The 6838-nt window shown below is 34.1% G+C and overlaps 1 non-coding gene across 1 annotated transcript; it reads right to left on the bottom strand.

Moving 5' to 3' along the window:
• Nucleotides 1-1622: 1622 nt before the first annotated feature.
• Nucleotides 1623-1759, bottom strand: LOC113185490 (U4 spliceosomal RNA). Its single transcript, XR_003301136.1, has one exon. It is a non-coding gene; the product is annotated as a U4 spliceosomal RNA (small nuclear RNA).
• Nucleotides 1760-6838: the final 5079 nt, after the last annotated feature.

The following is a 6838-nucleotide window of genomic DNA, read 5'->3' as shown; positions in this document are numbered from 1 at the left end:
TTTTCTTTGGAATCAAGAGGTGTGGTGATAACTACTAAAATAAAGGAGATGCTGAAGTTCTGTATCTTGACACACATGCTAATTTTTGAAAAGACACCATTTCTTCCAAAGATTCAGTAAATTTTAGTGGAGTAAATACTGGGTTGGGATTTTTGAAATATCCACCATTCTTACAGATGTTTCCCATAGTTCCTTGAGTATATCACTTAATAGTTTTAAGTTTCAATTGCCCAGTGTGAATACAGAGTAGACAATTTGCTTTGCTTATCTGAAAAACATGGCAGGATAGATGAGAAATGAGGAAGACTGCTTTATGCACAATTATATATTTTTTCTTGCTTAATGTTGAATATACTTAGGTTTTAAAACTTATTTTTAAAAGCTGAGAGTATTTTGGATATAAGACAGGTAATCTTCCTCTAAATAAATAATAGGAAGATAAGTATAGACCACATGTAAACAAATAGATGCATTCAAGTTTCATTATAATATCTTTCAATGAAGTTAGAAAATGGAAAAGAAAACAAACAAACAAAAGAACACAGTATATTTCAGATCATTTTTACCACCAAGACAACTCATTTTGGGATCCTGACCAGGTCCTGGATCAGATAAACTCAGGAATTGTCTTCTCTTTTGCACTAGATACAAAATGTTTATACAGCCATAGTGTATATGCTATGTATCCTGGATAATTTTTTTCTTTTTTTTTTTTTTGGTGTGGAGGTGTTGGGAGAAGTCAGTGTGGGTCCACAGCTCCCCGGACTCTTAAAAAAGGGAGAATTTTTAGGAGTCTTTTCTTTCTTCCAGCCCAAAACTTTTTTTGCACTGTTTGATTTTCAGATAAGGGATCATGGTTTTTGATGTGTACTGAATATTTACTAAGTTGTACCATTCAGCAAGATATCCTAAAGATGCTATCTCCATAAGTCCTCTTTAAAATCCTATTCAATAAGGACATGTGTGCACATGCATTTCAACCAAGGAAAGTGAAAGACAGAGAATTTTAGTTCTTGTCCAAAGTCACACAGCTATTTAAACAGAGCTGAGACTGAAACACAAGACTCTTTTTTAGTTGCAGTGTTGTGCACTTTACATGAAGGTGCATTGCCAAAGAGTTAGATGAAGAACATGGAGTTTCTCTTGATGAATTTATTTTTAGCTCAATATACTGTTGACATGACCTTTTCTCCAAGTAAAACAGTACATTCAAACAACTTGGGTGTTAGGAAATAAATTATAAACAAATATATTTTCTTGATAAAATTCACCTTTTCTAGTCTAGCAGTCCCTCAGAGAGATGAAAGTCTGGCTTTTGCAAGATGGTCTAAAAGGTTATTCTAAACAAATATCCTTGATCTCTACCCCTGGAGTTTTGCTTCAAATTATCCAGTCTGGATTCTGAACATCCTCATTTTACTCTACTACCCATTGTTAGTGGTGATTTTCATTAGCGGCTGGGATTTTTCTCATTGTTGCTTTACTCTTTATCTTTAATGTTAAATTAGACCAGATTCCCACTTAGAGAAGGAATATTAGACACCTGTGCATAGTCCTTAAAACATTTTGCATCTTGTTAAGAATTTGAATTTTGAATATTTAGAGAGACTCAATGTTATTGTCACTAAAATATGGGGTCAGAATTTAGAAAGGCTTACTTCTAATCCTGTTTGTTACTTATTACTTTTTTTTTTTCAATTAGCAATAATCGCGCCTCGGATAAACCTCATTGGCTACGATACTGCCACTGCACAAAGCTGTTACTTATGACTTTTGTGTTTAAACTTGGGAATTAAGCCCTCTGATCCTAAGGATAATAAAACCTTCTATTATTATAGGCAGATCATGGGAGACAAGCCATAGTAGGCACTTGGTAATCTATTACTATTGTTAAAGATACTATTGGCACAAATGGTATAACTGTTAATGACTGAGTAATTTACATAAAAAAATGATCCCCAAACTCAGTGGCTTACAACAGTAAAAGTTTGTTCTTGCAATCTTACAGGTCAGCTCTGATTTGGTGAATTCCAACTTGGTCCCAGGTGGGTGGCTTTGCTTCAAGATGAAGATTCAGTTGATTATTGACTTTGGCTCAGGATTGTATTTATATCTGTTCTGTGTTCTGTTGGGTCTCAGCATCCAAGACCAACAGGTAGCTGGAGCATATTTTCTCATGGTGAGTCACTCAAGTGCAAAAGCCACATCAAACTGCATGAGCACATATACATCCTCTGTTTGTGTTACTTTTGTCAACATGCAATTGGTCATCACCAATCTCAGGGGTCAATGATACATCACTAGAGAGAGACAACAGATTTCATTCACAAGAGAAGAGGGGAAGAAGCAATGAAAATATATGGAAAAATAAACTACTAAAATTTTTATAATTATTTTGGTTATTTTAAAATAAAAATGATGACAGGAAAGTGGCACAAGCCTATAATCCCAGCTGCTGTAGAGGCAGAGGCAGGATTATCCAGTCTGGGTGATAGAGCAGTCTCAGGAACAATTTAGTGCACTGATGAAATGGGGTTCATCCCAGGGATGCAAGGTTGGTTCAACATACAGAAACCAATAAACGTAATTCATCACATCAATAGACTTAAAGACAAGAATCATATGATCATCTCAATAGATCAAGAAAAAGCATTTGACAAAATAGAGCACCTCTTCATATTTAAAACATTAGAAAAACTAGGGATAATAGAAACGTATCTCAACATTGCAAATTCTATCTATGCTAAGCCCAATGCCAACATTATGCTAAATGAAGAAAAAATTTAAAGCATTCCTCTAAAAACTGAAACAAGACAGAGATGCCCTCTTTCACCACTTGTATTTAACATAGCCCTTGAAACTCTAGCCAGAGCAATTAGACAGATGAAAGAAATTAAAGGGATACAGATAGGAAAAAAAAAAAAAGAATTCAAACTATCACTATTTGCCGATGACATGATTCTATACATAGAGGATCCAAAAAATTCCACCAGAAAACTTCCAGAACTAATAACTGAATTTAGCAAAGTAGCAGGATATAAAATCAACACTCATAGATCAAAGGAATTGCTATACATCAGTGATGAATCCTCTGAAAGAGAAATTTGGAAAATACCCCATTTACAATAGCCTCAAAAAAAAAAAAAAAAAAAACCTTGGGAATCAACACAAAAGATGAAAGACCTCTACAATGAAAATTAGAGAACTTTAAAGAGAGAAAATAAAAAAGAACTTAGAAGATGAAAAGATTTCCCTTGTTCTTGGATAGGCAGAATTAATATTGTCAAAATGACCTTACTACCAAAAGCACTATAAAGATTTAATGCAATTCTAATCAAAATCCCAATGACATTCCTCACAGAAATTGAAAAAGCAATCATGAAATTCAACTGGAAAATATGAGGCCCAAATAGTCAAAGCAATCCTTAGCAAAAAGAATGAAGCATGTGGCATCACAATACCAGGCATTAAACTATATTACAGAGCACTAGTAACAAAACAGCATGCTATTGGCACCAAAATAGATTTGTAGACAAATGGTACAAAGGGGAGGATACAGAGACAAACCTACATAAATACAATTATCTCATACTAGATGAAGGTGCCAAAAACATAGATTGAAGATAAGATAGTTTCTTCAAAAAATGGTGGTGAAAAAACTGGAAATCCATATGCAGTAAAATGAAGTTAAACCCTTATCTCTCACCATGCACAAAACTCATCTCAAAGTGGATCCAGGACCTAGGAATTAGGCCAGAGACCTTGAGTCTAATAAAAGAAAAAGTAGGCTCTAATCTCCATCATGTCAGATTAGTCCTCAACTTCCTTAATAAGACTCCCACAACATAAAAAATAAAATCAAGAATCCATAAGCAGGATGGATTCAAACTGAAAAGATTTTTCTCAATAAACCTGAAAAATTGAAAACATGAAATAGATTAAATAATGAGGAAATTTAAAAAACAACGCACATTAGACAATTTCAATTTTAAAGGTAATTAAATAAATACAGAATCTAAAAACAGAATACTGACTTTAAAAATGATTTAAAGAAAAATATATTGCTAATATTCAACAGTGACAATTATGTGGGGCAAAGGAGAGTCTCATAAATTCTTTGTGGAAATGTAAAATGATCCAGCACTTTTAGAACAAATTTGTCGCCTTTTGTGGCAATTTTAAATGTGCACTGCCTTTTTCTAGTATTTACATTTATAGGTATTTTTCCAAGGGAGGAAAACAGATTGGGAACAATAAAACAAAACAAAACAAATCAATACCTTGTCCATGTGACAGAATGCCATGACCAGTTTTATTGAAATCTTTCAATAGCAAATATGGGACAGAACTAAATGTTCACATTAGTAAGGAAACAGTTAGACATACTAAATTCAATCCACTATACAGAGTTTCATGAAGCTTTTTTTTCCTCTAAAATTAAAGACAGGTCTTGAAAAATGGCACTGAGGACCCACTGTTTTTCATGAATAAAGGAATATTGACAGTAATATTTTACTAGCAATCTTTCTGAATTAAAAAACAAATCAAAAGGTTTTTTTTTTTGCCTTTCATTATGTTTTCCCCTTTGAAACTCATTTCAAACACTTAAAACATGGCTAATTTATTATACCATGAGCACAGGCAAGATGGAGTAAAATTTGGATGTACTTTTACAAAGCCACAAGGTCTAAAATGAGACATGTAAATTGTTGGCTTAAAATTCCAATCTCCTTTCCTGGTCTCTGTCAAGAAGAATTGCAATGGACTTCCCAATTAATTATCACTGATACAAAGTACTTTGAAGTCAAAAAGAAAAAGTGAATGGCTGTAATTAATGCAAGCAACGGATAATACACTCATTTACATTGTTCCTGTTTCATTTTGTGAAATGCATTTAAAAAGAAACAGTAAAGAGCTAAAGGAACATGTTACACACTTTTTAAATACATTTAATCAAACCTTAATCTTCGGATTCACTCAGATCTGAAACAAGTAGCTATATAAATTAAAATGAGAACCCTAAACCCTAATTGATTAGCTCAATGTTTATAAAAGCTATCGTGTATTTCTCAGCCAGAAGGCTACCCACAGAGTTTACCTTCCACATTTTTGGGTGACTGAAGAGGGAAATTTTTAATTAAAATACAAATGGGAAACTGAACAATAAAAATAAATAAATCACCAGAGAAACCTGCAAAGGATGATAAGTCGAGGCTGTTACTTTGTGCATTCATTAATTATAAATGTATAGATTACAAGAGTAGCATGGTTGTTTCCAGAGGGTGGACTAAAGGCATGCTAAAAACCATTTTCCTACTGCCTGTCCCATAATATTTGCTAAACTATTGAAACATTAAAAATAGAGAATTTATAAATAAATAAGCAGACAAAAAAAAAAAACCTTATATATCCACTGCTCAAGAAGATATTCAGGGAGTCACAGCAGGAATGGAGATAAAGCAAAAGAACCCAGGGTGTGTGATATGGTGTGTGTGTGTGTGTGTGTGTGTGTGTGTGTGTGTGTGTGTTTATTACATGATGATATTTGATGACATGAGGTCAAAAAATTAAACACCTCCAGCATTTTCTTTACTATCTATCTATCCCTTTATATACCTCCCTCCCTGCCTGCCTGCCTGCCTACCTATCCACTTACCTCCCTACCCCTCTGTCTACTTACTTTTTTTGTCCTTAGTTACAGATCATTCAGGGGCATAGTGCAAGGGAAACAGGCATGACAAATGCTGATTGACAACCCACACAAGTCAATCCAATTAGGTATTTTCTTAATTGTGTATTTTCATGCTAGATTCTTTTAATTAAAGCAGACGGACTTTTTTTTTTTAATCTGTGATGATTTGAATATAGAAGATAGAACCACCTGAGCCACTCATCACTCAGTCTTTGAGTGCAGACATGAAACTCTAATTTTTTTAGGAAGTTTCATTTTGTAAATGAAGTGAGTACTAGATAGCAAGTAGTAAGTTTCTATTTTCATCTAGAGTGAAGAGGGAAAGGCTGAGGTCAAGCTGTATCTCAAAATGTCATCATAAGTAACATTTCTTCCAGCACTTGGGATGGATCTTAATATTTTGTTGGCTCTGAACCTTCTTCATAGAGGGACTGTCCCTTTTTACATTCCAACCTCTCTTCGAACATAACCACCTCACACAGGACATTTTTGTTTTATTTTCTTAAGATATCTTAAAATTCGTTCCATAAAGTGGGACTTTAATTTTGATTTGTTAAACCCTTTCATGTTGTTCAGAATAAAAATGTTGTTAAATCTTAAGGAAGCCAATATTTTTGTGGACTACAGAAACTTAAAAATCCCTTGAAAAAATTAGTAATTATGATTTTAGTGTCTTTTTCTGTAGCTATAATTAAATACTGAAGACTGCCTAATTTATAAAGCAGAGAAGTTAATTTTGTCTCACAGTTCCAGATGTGCGGAAGTCAGAGAGCATGGTGTAAGAATCTGCTCAAGGTCTGGTAAGGGCATTCCTTCTTCATGACAACATGGTGGAAGGCAGTGTATGTCAAGAAAGAACAACTGTACCAGCTTCTGTCTCTCTCTATTATCTTATAAAGCTACTGATGCCATACTGGTGGCCTCACCTTCAGGACCACACCTAACCATAATTACCCCCCAATTGCCCCAGCTTCAGATACCTTTGGCATACGACTTTGAAGATTAAGTTGCTAACAGACGAACTTGTGCAATACATGTTTGAACCACAGCATCTGGGCTGTGTTCTTTGCATATTCTCCAATGTAAAATGATATATAACAGGGCATTTTTAGTGTTAATAATAGCAGGCTTCAGAATCTTCGTCCT

This window comes from Urocitellus parryii, chromosome 15 (assembly GCF_045843805.1).
Source record: "Urocitellus parryii isolate mUroPar1 chromosome 15, mUroPar1.hap1, whole genome shotgun sequence".
Classification (NCBI taxonomy): domain Eukaryota; kingdom Metazoa; phylum Chordata; class Mammalia; order Rodentia; family Sciuridae; genus Urocitellus; species Urocitellus parryii.
The sequence above is the reverse complement of the archived record's forward strand: the minus strand, read 5'-3'. Positions and strand labels throughout refer to the sequence as shown.